Source organism: Trachemys scripta, chromosome 10 (genome assembly GCF_013100865.1).
Source record: "Trachemys scripta elegans isolate TJP31775 chromosome 10, CAS_Tse_1.0, whole genome shotgun sequence".
Lineage (NCBI taxonomy): Eukaryota > Metazoa > Chordata > Testudines > Emydidae > Trachemys > Trachemys scripta.
Window position 1 is genome coordinate 75,622,921 of NC_048307.1, and position 21,327 is coordinate 75,644,247.

Below are 21,327 nucleotides of genomic sequence, written 5' to 3' on the forward strand. Positions count from 1 at the left end.
TAAATCTCCCGTGCTGCAGATGAAGCCAATTACTCCTTGTCCTACAGGTGCCATGTATGTTGGTGTCATGTACATGGTAGGGACTGAGGGAGCATATCCAGAGCACATTGCGCTTCAGTAATCCTGCCCAGCTCAGTGACCCCTATTCATAGATTCTAGGACTGGAAGGGACCTCAAGAGGTTACGAGTCCAGTCCCCTGCCCTAGAAAGATGTTGTTTCTGGTGTACTTTAGAGCAGTGTTTCCCAAACTTGGGATGCTGCTTGTGCAGGGAAAGCCCCTGGCGGCTGGGCCCATTTGTTTACCTGCCACGCCCACAGGTCTGGCCGATTGTGGCTCCCACTGGCCGCAGTTCACCGCTCCAGGCCAATGGGAGATGCGGGAAGCTGCGGCCAGTATGTCCCTCGGCCTGCACCGCTTCCAGCAGCTCCCATTGGCTTGGAACAGCGAACCGCGGCCAGTGGGAGCCGCAATCCACCGAACCTGTGGACGCGGCAGGTAAACAAACCAGCCCGGCCCAACAGGGGCTTTCCCTACACAAGCAGAGTCCCAAGTTTGGGAAACACTGCTTTAGAGCATCTCTGAAGCTGCTCTAAATTACTCCACAGGCTAAACTGACCTTGAGATGCCCTGAGGGAAAGTAAAAATGACTTAGATCCATCTTCTCCTTGCACCCATCACTCAAATTATGCCCCAAGCACAGCTTCATCAGACATAAGTAGAAGAATAATAGATACTATTTTGAGAACATCTTACATAGTCTTGCCTCTCCTCCCTATAAAACATTGAGCTTGTTTGGGAACTGGAGCACTGATTGCAATTATTTTTCAGGCACGAGGTTGTGTGTTGTAATGCAACAGCACATTGCTCCTCTCATCCTGGAAAATGGGGATGGCACAAGGTGCAGGGTGTCTTTGACGCTGTTAGAACACCTAATTACTTATAATTCACTAGTTAGCTGCACTCTTAAGGTTTGTGTGCTTTACAGATATGCCTCCTGAGGAGATGTGCGGGAACAGAATGGTGCCGAGAAGGGAACGCCGAAGGTAATGTAATGGATGTTGCTGGTGTTTTTTAATTCTCAGAAAATCATGCTGGCTTTTAAGCGTTCTAGGGCAGCCACTGCAACATTGCTGCAGCCAGCTGCAGTGTTGCTTTAAGGCAGCTGCTACAAATAAGCATTCACAATTGCAGATGTTTCCTCTTTTTTTTTAACTCCTTGCTTACCACTGCCTGGAAGCGTTTGTTTATTTATCTTAATGAAGTGTCTGTTCAGGGGACTGGGTGGCCCACGGGCTTTGCAACACGCTGTATTGCCTTTCATTTCTAGCTCATGAGTTCAAATCCAGCACAGCTGGTAAGGGTCCAAAAGCCATTACTATCCAGAGGTTATTTGGTGACCAGTGTGAAATGAGTTAGGCCATCTCTGTCTGTTTACTGGTAGACAAGTGCCAACTTCACCATAAAAAGTGACACAGTGATCACCCATTTTTGACTGTCTTAGGAGAGAGGTTAAGGACATGGGTGAGCCATGAAGACTGAGCCACCCACTCATCCACAGTGATGAGTCTCATTAGGTCAAGATTTGAGGCACATGGACAAAGAAGCTTGCACGCCTGCAAACCATGCTGCTCCTTTTCCCTTAATAGGGAATTTAAAATCAGAAGTTTTCAAACCTGGCTGGCTGATATTAGGCTCCTAAATCTATATTTAGACACCTAGATGTAAGTGGCCTGGTTTTCATATGTGCAGAGCACCCATAAATGTCAGTGAAGTCAGTGGGAGCTGAAGAGATGCAGCGTCTGTGAACTTTTATTTGGGTGCTTTAAAAGGCAACTTTAGCTCTTACGGTATCAAGTATTTCCAGCCATGCTGGAAATTAAATATATATGATACAGTATATCATTCAGCGCCCATAGAGTTAATATGTTGGGAATTAGCTAGAAGGCATCTCTTCAGATGCTGATCAGGAAAACACTGCACGGGCTATTAAAATAGCTGCTTTTGGTAGGGTTGCAGGTCAGGGGTAGCTGACTCCCATATCCTCCCTTGTAGCCTGACCTGTGCACCACTCTTTTTAAGGTCAGGCCCTTAACATCAGGAACCTGTTAGAAAGAAAGATGGATAGTTTTTAAAGCTGTTGCCATTCTCAGGGTTAAGGTTGGAGGGGGGGGGGATAAGGCCCAATAAACCTTTATCGATTGAAAAATAAACCATACCTAAATTTGAATCACAAACTCATTCAAACCGGTGAGTCCTGGCCAGAAAGTCAAGAAGCCTGATCTTGCCCACAATGCAATAGTCACCATGATTAGTTTCGAACCATGCTTTGCAGCCCTAATGATAACATTCTCATCTATTAGTTACTGTTTCATCTATAATATCTTGATAAATGGGGTTAAACTGGTATACCTGTGTTAATTAAACAGAAGATGGCACAGACAGCTTTCATTTCCGAAATTCTTTTGTGTGGATTATTTCCAAGGGCTTCACAGCTGGGGAAAAAATAACAAATCCAGACACATTCCGCATAATTTTTCAGCCCAGCCGATAAAGCTATTTTACTCATACAATGATCCATGATCTTTTTGGTATCCTGGAATATTTAATTATTTTGCTGCTATATGACAGTTTCCTTTACTCTTCTTTTCTCTGTGTGTGCATGCGTGTGTGCACGTTTGTAACAATGTTTTAATCATAAGGAAATGTGCACATGCATAAGTGCCAGGACTGGGGAGAAAATTGATACAAGTTCATGAATTGTAATTTTCAAACTTTGTCTGCAGATTAGTATGTGTAAACATAAATCTGCCCCTCTTCATCTGGGATAATTGGTCACAAATGCGACTTGACACTTTTCAAAGCAGACACTTTACATACTTCTGAAACATTGCTGAACTTTTTGGCAGGAATTCATTTGCTTTCTAACTCAGCCACTCATTCAGGGCCCAATCCTGCCGTGCCGTTCTTATTCCACCAATTTCAGTGCAGTGTTCTGACCGAGTAAAAGAAGCAAAAGTAGGACCAGATCCTTAACTGGTATAAACTAGCACAGCTCCATTGGAGCTACATCAATTTACACCAGCCGAGGTTCTGGCCCTTGCCAATACTCGTTGAATGAGGTGATGTCACATTGTCAGAAAACACAACAAATGTTAATGCATCTATAGCTATCACACAGCAATACCAGCATCCTCTAGGGAGCTAGTCACAGGTAGACCTGTGTTTCAATTCTCATTCTCCCAGCCTCTCTTTCAAACCATTCCCACGTACAACTCAGCTTGTGGCGGAGGGGAAGCCCATTAATATATATAAAATGGAATATGTAAAGTTTAAATTATTCCACATAATTTTATGCTGTTAATCAGTCCATTGTTTGTGCTGACATTCTGTGACTGCTGTGTGTTTACTTAACATGCACAGTTACTGTAAGAACGGAGCAGACTGCACAACCCACTTAGAAGTGCTTGCCAGATCCCAGGGAGTGTTTCTGTGTGTAATTCCAGTGTTATTTTTAGGTAGGAGCATGTTCCCCTAAGATTGTCACTGAGAACATTTTATTTTATCCGATGACTTATTTCAGTTTTATTCCAGCAGTCTCTGACCACAGTAGTCTTCCATGCACGTGCACATGCACATCCGTTAACATTCAGTGTAAAATATGGGCCACTCACTTTCCATTTACTGGTACACCTCTACCCCGATATAACGCTGTCCTCGGGAGCCAAAAAATCTTACCGTGTTATATCGAACTTGCTTTGATCCGCTGGAGTGCGCAGCCCCATCCCCCCCTTCTCCCCGGAGCACTGCTTTACCGCGTTATATCAGAATTTGTGTTATATCGGGTCACGTTATAGCAGGGTAAAGGTGTATTTGTTTATTTTTCAGTCCATTAAGCACGCGCCCCTTGCACTTTTCAGTTTTGAAGCTGGATTCATTATGGTGCAACACCACTACATTGCTTTCTTCCTCCAGAAAATGGATAGAAAAGGAACAGATTGAGTTTAGTTTGAGAAACAGGTGGAGGCTCAGGTGAAGCCTTATTTTATCTGAAATGTCTTGCCCGTCTCTAATATTAAACCTATTTGTTAGATGTAGCCTGCACAGCACACTAACTTTTGCAGGAACTATTTGGTTCAACCACCTTCTGCCTCAGCCTCACTGGGCTCACACTAAGGGCAGATGGGGAGAGGAGACAAAGGTAGTTTAAGGCACATTTCTGCCACCCCTGGCCCTTTGTGTCAGCAGGGAGCTGAATCATCACCTGGCAAAAGTTATAGCAGTAGCTGGAATGACAGTTCCTTTGGCCTTGTATGTCCTGGCCCCACACCCGCCAGTCCCTGTCACAGACCCCTCTGATCACCAGCCCAAACCTGAACACTCCCATTCTACGGTAGGGGAACAGGTGGTGTAAAGACTGATAAACCAGCTTCATAACACAGAGGGATTCTCCTGCATCAAAAGAACCCCTAACTGCCCTATTGGCACACCATGACGCTGGGCTTGTGCTGGAGCAGTGCAAAGGAGAACTTAGGGTAGGCCAGGAATCTGTCCCCTTGACTTCAAAGGGATGGCACGAGCAGAATTCAGCCCATATTTTTATTACATGGGAGCTCACTAGTACTGTTAGTTAAGGATTTAGGTCTAGGTCTTATAGAGTCCTACATGAAGTAACATGAAGCCCCATGTACAACTAGGCTTATGGAACTACAACTGTTACCTGGGCCAGGGATTTCCCTACACACACACAAACACCCAAACTCCCCCATCAGTCAACAGTTGCAGTGTTGCCAATTTAGTCATTTTCCAACTCTCCCTCATCCCCCTAATTCAAACAGCCCCTGTAATTTCAATTCCCTGGGCTGCGTGTGAGGCCTCTGCATAAGCAGGGCTCTAATTGGCAAGAGAGGCATCGTATATAAAGTTAGCCTTCAAACCCAGATCTTTGACTTAGAAGTATTCGAATTAGTTTGCCTAGTTTCAGGATAGAAAAGAGCCAGAGGAGCCGGAAGTACTGGTAGGGTGACCAGACAGCAAGTGTGAAAAATCAGGACAGGGGGTGGAGGGTAATAAGAGTCTGTATAAGAAAAAGACCCCAAAATCAGGACTTTCCCTATAAAATCAGGACATCTGGTCACCCTAAGTACTGGCTGTGGTCTTCTAGCACTGTCACTGACAGAAATGTTGGTAATTACTCCCAAGGAGTAATAGTTGGTGTTATAAAGAAAAGAAAATTAAGTGTGGTAAAGGACTGCTTCACACAACGGCTACTCTTAAGCAACATATTTTCGGTGTCAGTGTGCATGCTTGCTAGATATGAGTGGCTCAGTAATGCCACAAGTGACGAAGGAGAACCCACAGCACGTCACTGATTCTAGTGCCAAGTACAAACAGGCCATGAGTCAAAGCCCAAAAAGGCCTGACATAGCACTACATCACCGTAAAGGGAGATTTCCAAACTCATGGTCATGAGGCACCAAACTCTCACTGACTTTCATCGGGATTTGGATGCCTAACTGATCTTTGTACTTTTAAAAATGTCCCCTATAAGCTTTGTTTTCGGGACTTGTAGCGAGAGTACAAATAACTCTTTGATCCTGATACAGTAAAAAGATTTTTTTTTCTAGTCGTATGCATTAACAAAATTTCCCCCTAAATCCTTGCCTAAGCTAAAGAGCTGTCTTAAACCCACAAAAGAGCATTCAGAGTCAAGGATGATCCTCCATCTTGAACTCACAACATTGTGCCTAGAATAGGGCAGCCAGCAGGCATACATAAGGTTACCCACTGATGTAAGCCATCTGTTGCAATGCCTCATGAATGCTGTTATTGAAAGTGAGTAAATTGTTGCTTTAATGGGCAAAAATTTGCTTGGTGTACTCATAGTGTTGTGGCCAAATTCCAGTGTTGGTAATTACATTCTGCCTAACAGCAGAATATGTGTGTGGTGGGGAGGAGAGAGGTTCCTTTCTTTCTTACTGTTCTAAATTATAGTCTAATGTTGCTATCCACTGTAAAACAGTTGTTGAGTTTTCCTGTATTTGTGAATCAAATGATTTGTGTACATGCAAAACTGTTTTTTTTAATCCAGCTGGGTAATCCTATTGTATTACTTAAAAGTAATCTGATGATTACAAGATGTCTATATTAAAAAGAACAAGTGAAATTTATCTGTAGTGCACTTCCATTGTCGTCTGTGGCGTTACACCAGAGATAAAATGGGCCATCCATTGTAATAACCATCATGAGTTAGGTTTTTTAAAATCACTGGCTAATTTGTATCTTGAATGATTGGAATCAAAAACTAGTAGGTCGCTCCTATTTGAGAATAGTTTTGTGTCACAAGTAGGCCCTTTTGTTTAACTGTTATGCAAGAAATAAGACAATACTTAATTATGACAAATCAAACATCTGAATCTCTGAATGTAGCGTATATTAATTTACAGTACTAATATAGTAAAGGCTGGATTGAAAAAATGAGTTTATTTGGAAACTTACTTATTCCTAAAAGCATGTATCCAGATCATTTTTATACTGGATCTCTTGTCACCCAGGGGCCACATCACATAACTGGATGCCAATGAAATGTCCACAAATGATAAAAACTAAACAAAACACCATTTTCTTTTTGGTCCCTGGAGAGTTGGGAGAGGGGACAGCGAGAGAGAAGGTACCTGCAGAGGGCAGGGATTCTGTCTGCTAAAATTCATCATCAAATCTGTCCAGCCTCTGGGACTCCATTTGAGTGCCTGGGTCCACTCAAGCTGACCTCATTGCACAATCAGAAGTCTCTTGATCTTAACAGAGAAACCAAAAAGGAAAGTAAATGCCAAGTGTCCAGCTCAGAGGCTGTGACATGAACTTTGGAAAGATGAACGCTATGAGGAACATTTAATATTCCAAAATGACAGGTTGTTGCAGTCGGTGGATTAGGGATGAGACGATTGGGGAATCCAGACTGGTGCACCTTTGAGTTAATTCACTTCTCATGTCTTCAACATTTTGTTTAATTTAGGAGGAAACAGTTCTGAGCTGAGATAAAATCTACAAAAAAAACCTGACACTAAATCACTACACCGGCTAACATAACAATTTAATCTAGCCTGTGTTTCCCCTAGCTTTATACCTACGGTCTGATTTCTTCTTTTTCTGTTTCTGACATCTATTTTTATTTTACTGGGCTAACCTTAACTTGGAAGCTCAAGGAGCTGAGTGGTTTCATTCTGGGTACAGCTGGCCAACATACAAGCTCATTTATGACCAACAATAATAAGCCCAATCTTGAAGTCACTAGGACTTCAGTGGGAACATTAGCAGGACAAATATTTGTATTATATGTGCTAAAGGATCAGTAATTAAATCTCTTGTTTTGGGGCATTAGGTGGCCATAGCAGATGTCACAAAGTGTTTTCCCCCCATGTTCAGCACTGGCCTTGTGCATTATGAAGATATTCTCCTTCCTCTGGTGTATCGGGCCCAGGACACTGTTAGAGCCAGAACACTGAAATTAATGGACTTATAGTTCAACCTGATGTATCAGATCAGTATTTAGCTATTTCCAGTTCTGCATTTAGGGATTTTTTCTTCCCTTACTGCTACTGGGAGTGGCAGAAATTATAAAATTTAGACCAGGCCTGATTAAAATCATGGGCACCGAGCTCTTATCCCTAAAAAAACAGTTTTACACAACCAGTCTTGGAGCCCTGAGTCTCCTAATAAAATATTTGGCTAGGTAAGAGAGCAAATTTAATATTCAGAATCTTGGCCTGTCTTGATCCATCCCCCGTTAGTGGCGTGGGAACTAGTCTTAGAGGGGAAACAGTGTATTTCCGTGATTAAACAGAGTCAGCAGCAATCGTTTAAAATACTATTGGAGTGTCTGGAAAGGGACACAGGGCCAGATGTTTAAAGGTATTTAGGCACCTAAATATGAGGGTAAGCACCTAGTGGGGTTTTCAAAAACACTCAGGTGCCTATCTCCATCTTTAGGCACCTAACTACCTTTAAAATCTAGCCCGTAGATTATTGGAGAGTGCAACATGATGTGGGTCACACAATAAAAGTATCCCAAGCTGCTGCCCAGGATGCTTCAAAGGAATGCTGTTTCAGGTCTGCTCTGATTTCTAATTAGATAATGAATGATGTAGGACTGTAAAGCCAACCTGGAATTTGCGTTAGCACTTTGCATGTATGAATGACAAAGAAACACTGATTTCATATTGATTTAAATGATCCAGCAAAAGACTGTTTAAACATCATGTGCTTGATGCCCAGCTATGCCAGAGCACCTGGAAATATCAAATTAATTCCAGATGTTCTGCCACTGACAAACTTTTCTTTTACAGCCACACAACACGTACACACACACCATGTGACGTCCAGTTCCACAAATAAGACTGAGCCGTTTCTGCTCCTGGTGCGTTGATAACTCTGAATTGCAAGTGCTGGAAAGAATTTTAATCTACATAGTTTTAAAAGAGAGGGGGCTTTTAAATATGCTGCAAACAATTTGTGATGGTCATCTCTAAAATGCCGTTCCATTATCCTTTTCCATTTGGAATGAATGAGGCTAATTAATTTCAGGCCATACTTGATGAGGTCAGCACCATGCGAAGGGTGCGTGCTAGACATTGCTAATCTCTTTCAGCTGAGAGTGATGAATTAAAGATGAAGCATGCCTTTGCAGGCCTAATTTAGAATGTATATCAAAAACCTACAGCAAATAATACTATACCCTACAACAAAGGAAAACTTGTTCTCTCAGGCTCCCATGTAGTGTTGATTTTAAAGCCATTTTCATTTCACTTTGGAATTCCAGCTGTGGATGGGTGAAACAGTTCAGAGAAATCAAGCTTTCTCAGCCTGCGTGGACAAAGTGATGGTGGGGGGAAGAACTAGTCAGTGTTTGATCCTGTATGTATTGTGATTCTAACTGTATGCACTACATTTAGTAAAGCTGTCAGAGTCCTGCATTCCCCAAATGAATAGTCCCTGTGACATATTACCCCTGTGCACCAAAGGAGTTTTCCTAATATATTTTGAAGTCTAAAGGAAAAGCAATAAATTTGTTAATGATGGTTCTTATCAATTTTTACTGGGTTTTCTATGTTTCCCCTGTTGGCGTTTAATTTCTGTTGGGACAGAAATAATAATACACAAGCTTCTAGGCCAACAAAGAGCTAGATCTCTCCACTCTTACTCACATTGAGTAGCACCTTCCTCCTTGAATAGTCCCATTTGCTTACATGAGTTAAGGGTAGCAGAATTTGGCCCAAAAGGCTGCTATGAAAGTCACTGTTAAACTAACCAGGCCCGATCCTCAGACTTGGTGCAGATCCATTTAATTCAACGTAGTTATGCTGATTTATGACTGACTCAGTTCTCATTGATGGCCAAGTCTTTCCATACTTAGGCAAAACTCAGATTGAAGTCAACAGGAGTTTTGCCTGCGTAAGAGACTGCAGGATTTGGCCCCATATGCAGCAAGAAATTAGACATAATTGTCATTGCTGTAAAACAGATAATATGAAATGTAAATCTGTTCTCTGGAGGGAGAGGTTGAAAACAAAAGACCTCCAGCTACCCCAGAACTGTGTTTCTTAGTACCTAGCGATTAGCTGAAATTCTTGACAGGTTATTGTAATGAATCAAAGTTCCCAACTGGTGGCCATAACCGGCTGCTGTCTTTGTATCCCAGTAGTCCTCATTAGAACAAAGCTGCTTCGAATTAAATCCAATCTACATGCCGAATCAATCTTTCAACCCTTTGATTGCTTCTGAAAATATTTATATTTCTTAATAATGCACATTTTGTCCCGCAGCCTGTGATTAAACCCAGACAAGGTCTAGAAAAGCCTAGAGTGTACATGGAAGGAGTTATTTGGGACAGGAAAGGAAAGATAAAGAACACAGGTTTTTCCCATTGTGGAACCATTAGAGTGTATAAATCTAGCAAATTTAGTTGTATAAGCATCAGAGTGGGTTGGTAATAAATACAGATTGGAGTATTATAGTAACCAAATGGAGTTTATGGATTATGCTCAGTAGTTCATAATTCTCCAATGCTGCACTCTAGCTAGCTTCTCACGGCACTGAACTTTATTAATATTCTCTTTGCCTGTTTCCTGCTGAAAAGTTAAAGATTGCAATGATACTGTAAGTAATACCAACCTATTTAAAGGATCTTCCCCTCCAACTAATTTCAGGGAATCATTTTTAAAGGGTTTAATTAGAAGAAACAGATGCTGTCAATCAGCTACTAACTCCATTAAAAGTCACCAGTTTACACTAATTGAGGATCTGGCCTTAAGTTCGTGAAAATCAGAATTTGAACATAAACAAGTAAACCACTATTACTACTTATCCAATTAATTTTGTAGGTGGTCAGTGAGGGGCTTTGGGGTGGGAAACACGAAGGCTTTCCAGCTGCAGCCCATGGTAAACAGCATGTAATATGTTTAGTAAAAGGTGATGTAAACTACAGGTAAGATAAGGTGGCAGGGGAAAGAGGGATATATGCCTTGGCTGAGAAGTTATTGGATGATTATTAAAATTTGCATAGGTAGGTCCTGATTCTGCATAATGGGAATTATGCCCTTGTTTGGGAACATAGATCAGATGTGGGAAAATTCCTTGGCATTCCACCCTAAACACAAGTGACTCTTCTTATCTATAATAATAATGAAAAGGTGCCGGGGGAGCTGACTTTTTAGAAACATGTTAGAATAAATCAACTGGGCAAAATTATTACTATCCCTGGGTAAAGGGAAGAAATTTTTCAGAACTGAATCAAAAATATATTGTTTAATTATAATAATCAAGATGGTAAAGGCAGAGCTAGTAGATTTGGTCCCTTTGCTGGTAAATTTTCATTATAGTTATCCCTTCAGTAAAGGATGGAAGGAAAAATTCTTACTCAAAATGCTTTTCAGTCATTCAACACGCATTTCATTGTATTACGCTGCCATCTCCTAAATATGTTCTTTATTCTCATTAATTATCTTATTAATTCTTATCATTATTATTTATTATATTCTGAGTCTTGATCACTATTCTGCATTAAAATTGGTTAGGATACATGGTCTTCCAAGGTAGGGGAACTTATGTATTATCACCAGGAAAAAAAATCCTTGTGTCAGAAATACAGGACCTGCTCCAAAGGCTACTGAACTTAATAGAAAGACTCCCATTAACTTTAGTAGATTTTGGATCAGGCCCTTAGTAAAGATGTTATATGATGAAGCTGATATTTTATGAATACCTTCTTCTGTTATTTGACAAGCCCAATTTTACACAGCACTTGGAGTTCATTATTTAAAAGAAGCCTTTTGTGTGAGAACTTAAAAATATATCCTTTAGTGAAGAGACACACAAAACACAGAGAGTATTGTCTTACGGGGTGCTTTTATTAAAGAGTTCCAGCCTAAAGGTGTATGCCTATTTTTAAAAGAAATTTTCTGATTGTAGATAACTGCTCAATTTGATTTAGTGTCGAATGATAGTGATGGGGTTGATAACTGAGCATTCATCGGTAATTCATCTTGTGCTAGTAGAAATTTACAGCAAAGCAGTGCTTTCCCAACACTGACAAGTCCTATTAATCTTCTTCAGACACATTTCAATAGGTGTCTCCATCTGTGCCCAACATCTAAACACTCTGGCATCACTAGGGACTTTGAGACACCTTCATTTCAGGTTACACTAGTGAAAATGTGATACTAGATTGCACTCTATTTTTTAACCTAATTCTCTCTTTTCATTCAATTAGCCTTTCTTGCCTGCATTTTTCAACTTATGTGTAATATCCTTTTTCCCACAAAGAGCTTCAACGGAGATTTTATTTCTTATAGAAACAAAATATACTATGTTGAGAGCAACCAAAAACTTTAACTTTTAAAATAGCATAATACAGTTCACAGTTACTGTGGAACTAGAGATACTGGCTGAAAACGTGTCTTCTGTATAGCATGCCCACGAGGCAAAATATGTCTGTCATAATGCAACTCTTACAGGCATTATTAGGCCTGGAGAAAGGAAAGAGTGAAATTGAGTTTATTCTTTTTCCAGGTTACCAATTTTTTAAACAGTTCAGTGCACAGCACTTTGGTTTTGAAATCTAATACAATCCCAAAAGCATCCGTGTGTGTTCAGCTATGTACAGATCACAACCATATAGCACACCTCTCTTTACATGTACAGCTAATACATGAACAAACATTGCACAGTTAAATTAGAGCAATAACATTTATGGGTGGATTATGCTCACTCTTCCTTGCTTGTTATTAAAAGAAAAGTAATTTGCAAACCACATGGACAAAGTATATGCAAAATGTATGTGAATTTCCCCTCAGAACCGAATGTCATTAGCTTCACTTTCAAACCTGCAATGAGTTTGTTAGCAGAGGCAGCATAGCTTTAAAGATTATTCATTTTAAAAAACTTACTCCACATGGACATTTCAGTTGTGTTTTAAAAGAAAAGCTAGAGATACTTTCCTAATTTTGATGTATCATATTAATCTCTAAGTAGCTGCTTCAGTTTCCACAAAAATCTTGTAGTGAACTTTCTCCTTAAAAGATCCAAACAATGAGTAAAATGAATAAATGTGTAGCAGCATTCTAGAACTAAGACAGAGTCTCAGACTTTGTTTCTCGCTTCTATGAAGTTCTCTAAAACCATCCTGTGAGTCATGTTATAGATCTAAATGACCTTATTGTAGGTGGCAAGTTTAAATGTGCCATATTAATAACTTGTTATCCAAGACAAATTAAGTCCTTATGTGTCAAAAGCACTCTGCTCTGGATTACCTACAAGACAAGTATTTATTGAATAAACGTTGGATCCAATTTCATTTTAATGTGACTGACTGTATACTTCAGCCTTTTAGAATGAGATAAAAACACTCAAACCTATAACTCTGTTGCAACATTACACCTAACTTGTCTATTTCTATTATTGTCTCTTTAAAGTGGGATATGGATAGGGTTTTTTTGTTTTGTTTTGTTTTAAAGGTTTTATTATTATTATCATTCTGAAGAGCAAGGGGAGAGATAGAAAAAAGGCTGGCATTCAGCCTAAAGAGAAATCATTGAAACAAATTAATCCTATGCCGTTTAAATTGACATGGTAATCCATCATCAGCAAAGGCAAACTCTGAAAGCAATCTAGAATCTGCAGTGTTCTTTCACTGGCCCTGAGGCACAAAGACAGATAGTAAAAGAGGAGGAAAAAAATCATAAAAGTTAGCAATGCCTTGGAAAAGAGAAGGGGGGCCAGGGAAGAAACAGCTTTCACTTTTCCTGCTTCTAAATATCCAGTTCAGAAAAGAATCCTGATTAACCTTCAACAGTTGTTTACTAAGCTGAGTGTCAAGTCATCATCAGCTGCAAAGCACTGAGAGTTTTTCATATAGTGCCAAGCCTTTATAAACTCTAACATGCAAAACTATACCAAACATCAACTTTGGCAACTCTCTCCATTTGTGCCTTATATCAGCCTAAACTTAGTTATTTCAAATGGACAAAACGGTACCCTTTCTTCAGAACATTGTACTGGCATTGAAATTTAATAGTCATGATTTGTAAACAGTTGATGGAAAAGGCTTGTTTGATAATCTAGTCCCCACCCCTGTCTGTTCAGGATTGTCTACTAAACTATATTTCTTCGGGCTTTGTCTAATCTAGTTTTAAATATCTCTAGTGATGGGACCTTTTGCATTTGTAACCTTTAGAACACATGCTGCAGGGGAACAATTTAAAGGTCTCAGGCCTTGGAAGCCAGTTGTACTGAAGCCACTATCATCATAATATAACGTTATCTACCACCAATCCAGAACTGAGCTATCTAACAGCTTCTACCGCTCCTACTTTTCTTTTAAGCTAACAGATCCATTACTTTTATCCTCACTAACTGGGTCTAGCCATCCAAAGAGTAGAATGTTTGTTATTGAATTAATACTTTGAATTTTAGACAGTAAAATAACATAAAATAAAAGTAGAAAGCTGGGGAAGGAATAATACCTTAGAGTTAGAAACAGACGTAGTATGAAGACAAAGTCAGACACCTTTGTGCCAAAGGCAAAGAGCTAAAAGGCTGGATAATCTGAACCATACCCAACATCTGCCCTATTTTAATTTAGCTGGGATAAAGTTTCTTGTTTATTATTAAGAAAATTTTATGTAATAGAGAAGCCCATGAGCAATGTTATCAAAACTGTTTTATTGGTGTATGACATGCCATACTATTATGGGTGGGTTTTTAAAAAAAAGAATCCCCTCTCATTCTAAAGCAACCCAGTTCTCAGGTTCTACTGTTTGGGATGACAATTTCATCTCCCTGTGAAGCACTACAACTGGATCTGAAACACATAGGAGAGGTTAACTGATCAGTGTCGGTCAAAATGATTAATTTTTAGGTGAAGAACTTCACAAGGTTTAAAAGTGCCAAAATGGCATTTGCAAGTCACTCTCAGAGATGTTTGCTGAATATAAGTGTAAAGAATGGCTGAAGTAAATAACTGTATTTGGCATAACAAAAAATTGCTAGTGTTGAAAATGATCTCACTCGATTTATGAATTTATTTTCCCTCTCTGTAGCAAGACGTCTTAGATTTAGTAACAAAATATACTATAATATAAAGGGGTAAATATAGGGACTGAAATAACTCCACTGGCTTCAGCTACCTGGTCTGTGTCCGAAGAAGGTTGAATACTTAAGTATATCTAAGATTAGGATATGATTGAAACCATAACATTTTTATAAGCACCAATATATTTAAAATCCAAAATAGGGTTATTTCATTATCAGACAATACTTAGATCAAATTAAATACTGTAGCTGGAAATAAAGTTGTATGTAATTGTTTCCTATTAAAACCTAAAACTGGTCCTAGTTTTTAAAATTTGTTCTTCCTGGCACTAGATATAAGGCAAGCTTGTCACGAAAGGCCACACCTTCCATTTTTCACTGTTTGCTAGTATCCCCTTGCTTTAATATTTTCAGTTTAGTTTAATTCTTTAGCATGATAAAATCTCGTCCAATTTACCTCAAACACATAGGATTTTTTTTATATGACTAATTAATTTCTTATAAATAGTAATTATATTTTCATACAAAACTAGCACCATTTTAAATAGTGTCTGCAAAAATAAGGGAGGAAATGTGAAGAAATGTATACCTAGATTGATAGGCAGTTGATTCTTAAACACTCAGTACAGAGAAGGATTTCACTATTGTGTAAAATAGCTCATCTTAATTCAGTTCAGAACAGTCTAAAATATGCATTCAAAATATTTCCAAGAAAGCTTCAGTCTTTAAGAGGAGGGGGAGTTTTAATTAAGAGGCTATAAATATGCAATTGATAAAAAAATCTCCTAAATTCATGTTATGTTGTTCAGCTGTGCTTATGTGTGTACATCTTCTGTCCCTGTCTAGGCTTATTGGATATTTCTGATAGCTGTATTTCTATTTATGTAATGCCTAATGCAGGCCCTAGAATGTAGTAGCTGCTTCCCTAAATAATCTGTTTCTGCTTTAAAAAAAAAAAAAAAAAACCTAAAAAAAACTTAGAATTTTTATAAATAAAAATTAATGTAGCTCAGTTTTCCTTTTTATATTTGATAAGAATGTTATTTTTAAAGCTGCATATTTAAAATGTATATGATTTCATACTTTCAACTGCCTAAGATTCTGCTAATTATTTTTGGACTTGTCTCTTAAAAATCACAAGCCACTAGAAAGTCTTCATTATTAGGTCTGTTGAAAGGAAGACAAGTAAAAATAGAAGGTAATGATTACTATTATTGGGGGGGCGGTTACATTTTTTTTATTTTTGTTTAGCAGAATGATGGATTAAAATATAGTTATATTCTAAAATCAGAGCTTGTTAAATAGACCGGAACATATTACAGTTATCATTCATATTCTTTGCTATTCCGGTTATCTTGTTAATTTGAAAATAAAATAAATGTAGGCAGAGATCATAGTTAAACATACTCACCAAAAATGTTGCCACCTACCTCAATAGTTAACATATTTCTATCTTCATACTGGGAAAAAGGAAACAAGCAAACAAACAAACAAACAATTCAAATGTATAGGTGAAGATTTGTATATGACAAATATTGTGTGAAATACATAGAAACCTGCAAACAATTTAATTGCTTAAAAAGTAGTTTGATAGCATTCAAAGATACAATTCAATATCATGTTAAAAAGATTTAAGAACAGAGAATGTGAAGCAAAAATACAAATTTCTACAGTGTTATTCTGTGTGTGTGTATATATATATAGGCATGTAGATATAATTTGAGAGTTATTAACTTTCAACATCAGTGATTCATCTTGAATCAATACACTGCAACTACCTATTAAAATATCAGCCAGGTGTGCTAGCAGGCAAATATATTTTGAGAATTATTTCTAAATTTCTTCTTTAAAAGTTATAATTTGACTATGGAGAGGAGTCTAAAGTGATGGTTTGGGGGCTGGTAAGTATACTTTTTGCAATATCTGACATTTTTAGAATATTTTCATTTACTCCACATTTTAAAAGTAGTGGAAAAGAAAATCTGCAATGAAGTCAATCAAAAATATTGTTTTACAAAAGTGTGCATATATTTATAAGTTTTATGCATGTGTATGTATAGCATATGTATATATGTATACGTAAGCAGGCAAGACAGTTCTCTTTCCATTTCCATTTTCCTTCGTATTAGAGAAAAAAGGAATAGGAAGGAACAGAGTTCTTAAACCTTGCAGCCACACTGCATCTAATGCAATCTCCTTTCTTCCCTAGCATCTCTCTCTCTCTCACACACATACACCCTCTAGATTAGCGTAGTTAACCTTGGTTCTGTGCTGGAGCGGGAAGGGTTAATGAAACCAAGCTCTTTACGACCTCGAGGGTCAGGCTCTTCCTATCTGCAATCTAAGGAATTAGGTAAAGAGGTTATAAGATTATAGTGGGAGGCGTTATAGGCCCTCCTGGCCTCACACCTGAACATATTGGTCTAATCCACTGGGATTCTTAAAAATCGCTTCAGCTATGGAAAACTGTTAATTAGGCTGTGTCTATCCTGGGGTTTCCTGTTGCATTAGTGATCCAACAGGGCAGTATGAACCCCATAGCCTTACATGAAATTCATCTAATATACCCCTCTCTCCCCACCCCCCTTTCTCCCATCCCACTCCCCAAGACCTATAACAGCAGCAGTCCTTTATTTAGGGCGAAAATAGCGTTTCGTTTAAGGGCATACAAAGGAATGAAAAGCCATATTCTCGGCCACTTCTTAGATGTTTGTAACCAGTTGCCTATTTGTAGCTGTGTCTAACTTCAGTGCTTGCAAAATTAGCACTTGGAGAAGTGAAAAGCCATTTTCCCATCAGTCCTGTTCTTAGATTCCTAGTTCAAGATCCCTTCATCCTTCTCAGAAAACAGCATCATTCGAGCGGCTTCTAAAACTTTCCCTCGGTCGTATTGACTTAGTTCTATTCAGTGACACCCTATTTGGGTTTTCCCCCCAAAGAAAAGATAGACGCTGCAGCTAGTTCCTTTAATATCGCGAAAATACCATTTATTCTAAGCAAAAATTCACCGGGCTCTTTAAATAGTCTACCTTAACGTTGATTGGCAGAGTCATTGTCGATTTCTAGCTTTGTATACTTTGCTGTTTACCATGTCTGTCTGAAGCAGAGTTCTATATAACCTACCACCACGCATAAATTGATACTTATACCTGAGACAGAATTGAATAGTCCTTTAAAAACTGCTGAAATTGAAGATCCTGCATTAAAATCCCCATCCAAATTAAAATACGACGTGTAGAGCGGAGTTTAATCATGTTGTCATTTTTCAGAAGTACTGCTTTTGATGCCATTTGTGGTTACCTTAGAAAAGCAGTAATCTGTAGATTATATACTAGAAGAGCTGTTATTACAGCATAACACGATGTGGTTAAACACTAAAATCTATTTTATTCACCACGTTTATTTTAGGGGGTGGAAACAAACTTGATTTAAAATCTCACAACAGAGATGAATTTCCTGTAGCTGCTGTTATTAAAGACATTCCTGCCTGGTGGAGATAGAGAACTGAAGTCCCTTCAACTTGATCTCAAAATCTGACCATCATTTACTCCAGCCCTCTCCTTTTTATTCTCGCTGTATGTCTTTTGTCACCATTTTCTCAGTGTTTTAGTCATTGCTTTACATGTGGGTGGGGAAAACTTTTATGTCCTTCTCCTAATTGTATTTTCCTTATAGAATTTCTTTTCTCCTCCTATTCGTCTATTTCATGGGTGTTCCTGATTCCACTGCCTAGCTGATGGCATCATTTTAGAAATGTGGGTCTTTATTCTTCTTCTTACCTTCTTCGGGCTGATTAGGTATTATTTTTTCATTGGTTCTGCTACAATGGATTCCTCCCTTTAATCTCCCGATTTCTTTTTTCTCTTTTCCCCATCCCGGTATAACCAAATCCATGAAATTCACAGCCTCTCTCTTTGACACTACTGGGTCGCCTAATCACTTGATATCGATTTCCCTAACTCCTTTCATCCAGCTGAAGACACATCTTAAAACACTCCAAGCCAGAGTGTGCTCTTTGCTTTATACACACTAATAAAATGATTTACCCTTCTCTCTCTACTCTCCTCACAGGAGAAAATCGTTCAAGTCCCGGCTATTTGTGTGTGATCAGTAAATATTTAGTGTGGTGACATCTTCAGCTCCTCTCCTGATCAATACCCAGCCCAACAGGAGGTGGACTTTTGTCCGGGAGGAGACTTGCTGAGAGCTCCTTTAGATGAGGTCTTTGCCTCTCCTACAGTATGTTATGATTTGTCCTCGAATGTACCCAGTAAAGAGAGAAATACAGGGTTTTAAATTGTCTGTTCTCAACCGGTTTACTTTGACATTAAACTACCTACGCATCACCATATCTCCTATCTCCCTGTGATGTTCTAAACCCTTTCAAAGTGCAGCTGTAAAATGAATCTCGAGCAAGCCACCAGACACACTCCATCTGCCATTCTGTACCCCCTCTTGTTTCTCTCTCCTCGCTTTACAATGCAATGTCGAGTGAGGGGGAACGTAGGTGAGGGGGTCTGTTTCCTCAGTCCCACTTGTGCAGGAATCAGGATCTCTTGCTGTAAGGGTTTCACTCTCTAGCAAAGTCATGCTCAGCGTGTTTGTTCGGAAGTGCCTGGGAATACAAGGTGCCTCAAGAACTTCACATCCATCCATACGCTTCTTCTCCTAGCAATCTGAGGCTATGTTCCCCCAACCCCCTTTAATAGGTTAAAATGAGTGAGGGCTGGAATATGGAAACTGCCCTTAAAACAATTAACAACGGACTAGATCTTAAACCCTATTTTCTATAACTATCCACGTTAGAGAGCTTTCTCTAAGGTACTAAAATGGCCAGAAAGAGGAGTTCATGAGTGCTTCTTCTGATCTCTTATTTCTTCCCAGGGAAAGCCCGTGCCTGGAATGTGAAATATTTTCTATTGTAAATGATTAAATCAGTATGTAATATGTGTCAGTGTTTATACTGGTGTATAGATAGGTGTATGTGTATGCACGTGTGTATAAAATATAATACATGAATACATAATTATATATATATCTATTCATGTATTATATTTAGCATGTATGTTTATATGACCTATATTTTATACACAGCTATATATTTTATTACATGTGTGTATTTAGTCATCTGTCTCTATATTAGCTGAATATTACCTGCACTTATATATATATATATATATATATATATATATATATATATATATATATAATTGTAGTACACATACTGCACATGAGTTATATATTCATGTTATATATAATATATATAACATGAATATATAGCTGTATATTACGTATGTGTACTACAATTAAATATTCTACTATACAAACGAGTACATCCACCTGTTAACTTTGTTTATAAACCACTTTACCTAATGGCTTTTAACTAATTTATCCAGTGCCTTATTCAGGTAAAGGAGACGACTGGGGGTGAGAGGGGGGATCCATATCGAAAGGTGTTACACCCTCTCTGCCGGAGAAACTTTACACATCTTGTATAGAGCGATTATCTCCAGAATATATCTTTATACTAATGCATACTTAATTGGTCTGTCTTGACTGTCCATATAAAACAATTTAATTAGGGTGCTTTCTGCTTTGGAAAGAAGAAGAAAAAATCTGCCCAGCATTTATTGTATTTAGCACCAATACAGGCAGAAAATGTTGCACAAGTTTTTGGTTGAAAGAGCACCTATGTGTCCATTGAAGGGCGTTGATCCGAAAAGACAGAGAGGACAAGTAAAATCGATTTGAAGCGACCCTCTCTGTCCCTTTCACACCATTCAGACACTCCATTCCTTCTAAGACAAAGACCTAGCGCCTTGGGAATGCTTGCAAAAAAAAAAAAATAAAAGAAGGCTCCAATCCCACAAGCAAATGGAGCACTTTGAGAAATTCCTTGATATTGCTGTTATTTAAAAAAAAATGATCAACCCCAAGATATTCTTACCCAGCGTCTAACATTTCTTCTGCAGGAATGCCCCTGGAATGAGTGGAGGTAATTATGGCTATTAGTATTGCAAGCCTAGTTTCAACCTTGGTCATTCGCAGGCTTTTAGGGTTAAAATAGCCCTCACCTCTGACCCCTGGAGAGCAGAGTTGCGGCTATCACTACAACTTGGGCCAAAGTTTTCAAACGCTGAGCTGCACACCAGAGGGAAAACGTCTCCCTGGAAATATTTTTTTATTTTAGATTTAAAACATCTTTAGCCGATTTAATTAAATCCCCTCCATACAGCACCTTGGGGTGGGGGGGAGAATCCTTAAAGGTATAGTCCACAATCTATCTCTCTCTTCCTTGTTTCCTTTAGGTTTCATTGGGCAGTTTGTTTTCAAGCATGAAAATTGTTATCATAAAACTGAATTATTAGGTCATCCTTTCCTCCTTGGATTGCAAGGATAAACCGGGGGGGAGGGTTAATTCTCCCTTCCTCTGCCCCTCTCCCTCCCAGCCTTTGGGATTGATAGAAAAGGAACATTTGGGGAAGATAGTGTGTGGGGAGGGGGAGGCGTGGGCTAAGAGAGGAAATTACTTTACTATGTATCATATGCTTGTCAGCACACCTTAGGAATTCTCACCCGTAAGGGGTTTATTTTGCGGAGGAGGGAGGACAGCATGGGGGGGCAATCTGAATGTCCCTATGGCAATAATAAAAATTCATTCAACTGGGCTGTGTCTCCATCTCGCATGTACTGATCAGACTTAACAGGAGTGGAAACTTGTGTAGACCAGAGTTAGGGTATT

The 21,327-nt window shown here is 38.9% G+C and overlaps 1 long non-coding RNA gene across 29 annotated transcripts in view; it reads right to left on the reverse strand.

The window, feature by feature from the left end:
• The window catches only part of LOC117883795, a 35,105-nt gene that overhangs the window by 8,054 nt on the left and 5,724 nt on the right, over positions 1 to 21,327 (reverse strand). For 8 of the 29 annotated variants that reach the window (XR_004647389.1, XR_004647410.1, XR_004647413.1 and 5 more), the window contains one exon: positions 16,016 to 16,045. This is a non-coding gene — a long non-coding RNA (uncharacterized LOC117883795). Of the gene's footprint in view, positions 1 to 2,411; positions 2,495 to 6,673; positions 6,797 to 15,996; positions 16,046 to 21,327 lie in introns of all 29 variants that reach the window. The other 21 variants (XR_004647404.1, XR_004647405.1, XR_004647398.1 and 18 more) reach the window with 6 other exon arrangements.